Below are 2500 nucleotides of genomic sequence, written 5' to 3'. Positions count from 1 at the left end.
ATCTGGGGAATATTAGCGCCATCTGGGGAGCATCGCCGCCACAACACGGCTCTTATCCCCAGATTTACCTTTACTGCTCACCGGATTGGGGCGGTTTCTAGGGATATTTTTTAGGGATATTTAGGGAATCTTAGGAGTGTTCGAGTCGTGATGGTAATTTTTTTAGATATTTTTCTTTTTTCTTTTTTTCTTTTCTTTTTTTTGTTTATTAGTTTTGTTCGCTTTTTTTTTTGTTTCGATGCTTTTGTTTTTTTGTATTTGGAAATGTAGTGTTACTTTTTTTTGTGTTATTGTAAACTGTTTTCGTCTTCCTTCTTTTCCTCTTTGTTCTTCTTCATCTTCTTCCTCCTCCTCCTCCTCCTCCATTTAATAGTCCACTCATCAGTTTAATACCTCTCCTTACTCCTCCTTCCTTTCCTCCCTCCATCCTTCCATCCTTCCATTCCTTCCTTCCTTCCTCCCTTCCTCGTCTTCATCTGTCCCTCCTTCATTTCTTCCTTCTTTCATTCCTTTCGTATTTCAATTCTTTCTATCCCTCCCTCCCTCCCTCCCTCCCTTCCTTCATTCGCCCATCCTTTTCTGCCTTCATCCCTTCTGTCCTTCCGTCCTTCATACCTTCCTTATCTCAATCCTCTCTATCCATTCTTCCATCTCATCTTCCCTCACTCTCTCTCCCTCTCCCTCCCTCCTTCCCTGCCCCCCCACCTCTTTCGCCTGACCGCCCCTCACGCCCTAGTTAGCTGGGCACTGACCCACCCTAAGCCGCGTCAGGCGTTCAAGTGTTTGTATGACACTTTCTTCCCCCTTCTCTATTATTACTGACCTGCTATCTTCACTATCTCTATTTCCCGTTCTAGTGACAGATGAACAAGATTTCTACATTATTAACGGGAGAAACACTCTTGAGAACCCTTATTATCATTTCTGTGGCCTTTGAAAATAGTTGTGGCGAGAGAGCGAAGCGTTTTAGAATGTGTGTGTGTGTGTGTGTGTGTGTGTGTGCCCCGCCGCGCTGCTCACGACTTGCCTCCCTCGCCGCCCTTCACACTGGTGCCGCAAATCCCACACACTATTCCCGCCCTGACGGATGGCGAGGCGGCGAGGCGAGGAGGACCAGTGCTGACGGTGGCGGTGACGGTGGCGGTGGTGGTGGCGGGATCACTGTACACTGTCGCTACAACACTTCATTAAGGCGGAGAGGAAGCAAAGTGACAAGATTGAGTCAACATGGAAGAAACGAAGCAGAAAGATGAGTAGCAACGTTAGCGACCAACGGCAGGAGTGAGGAGGAGGAGGAGAAAATGATGATGATGATGAGGATGATTAAGGAGGAGGAGGAGGAGGAAGAGAAAGGAATGGGAAGGACGAGGAGGAGAAGGAGAAAAAAGGACAAGAAGAATAAGAACAATAAGATAAAAAAGAAGAATGAGGAAGAAGAGTAAGAGAAAGAGGAAGAGGGAGGAGGAGGAGGAGGAGGAGGAGGAGGAGGAGGAGGAGGAGGAGGAGGTCTGAAGGCGTCCTTGGCGAGTGCTCGGATCGCGGCACTTTTGTTTAATATCGGGACATCCAAGGCGGTGCGGGCGGGCGGCTCGGAGAGATAGGAAGTTATGAACCCTCGTGGCGGGCCTCAGAGCTGCTCGTTCACGGGGAGGGAAGGGAAAAAGTGGCTCTTCCTTGACAGAATGGCTCAGATATTAAAATGGCTCCAGATGAGACTGCCGGCCCGGGGAACTCCAACATATCAAGGGTACTAAAGTGCATCAGGATTCAGACCTTCAAGACCCACAAACTTAAAAATTGTCCTCTAAGATTGCAGGTGCCTAAATCTGGGAAGTAAGAGAAGAATATTTACAAAAAAGGTATATATTAACCAGAAAAGTGTGTTGTTTTAGTGTTTTATTTTTCATTTATTTATTTATTTTTTTTTATAAAGGTGAAATATGGTTACGCACCACTCTTAAGAAACCACAAAAATATTTTACATATGTACAGTGGCTCTTCTTTAAGTAAGGTACACATCCCAATTACCAGATGAAAAATTTTTGAATGAATTTTTGTTTTGCTTTTATTTATTTATTTATTTATTTATTTATTTATTTATTTATTTATTTATTTATTTTTGAACAAAGGTTTAAGCGAGGGAGGCAGCGGGAAGGCACTGGGTGTACACGTGGCAGTCCCTGTATAAGACATGCCCGCCTATTTCCACCCATCATTTTCATTCATAATTGTGCTTTAGAGACGGACTTTTACACCTGGCCAGTAAAGTAGAGAGAGGATAAGTTAAAGGCTTCAGTCGTAAATAGTTAGCAAGTAATATTTCTCTCGCTGTGTTTTTTTTTTCTTCACAGGTATACAGACACACACACACACACACACACACACACACACACACACACCTAGCCAGTGGAGAGCATAGCATAAGTTTACAGGTTGAGTCATAAACATTTAGCGTGTAATATTTCACAGCACACCAATACTAATTTCCTCCCGTGTTTCC

At 44.2% G+C, this 2500-nt stretch overlaps 1 protein-coding gene across 2 annotated transcripts in view; it reads left to right on the top strand.

The window, feature by feature from the left end:
* Positions 1-2500, top strand: part of LOC135091039 (uncharacterized) — a 112235-nt gene that overhangs the window by 61184 nt on the left and 48551 nt on the right. The window lies entirely within an intron of this gene.

This window comes from Scylla paramamosain, chromosome 36 (genome assembly GCF_035594125.1).
Source record: "Scylla paramamosain isolate STU-SP2022 chromosome 36, ASM3559412v1, whole genome shotgun sequence".
NCBI classification, from domain to species: domain Eukaryota; kingdom Metazoa; phylum Arthropoda; class Malacostraca; order Decapoda; family Portunidae; genus Scylla; species Scylla paramamosain.
This window is presented reverse-complemented; position numbering and strand designations above follow the sequence as displayed.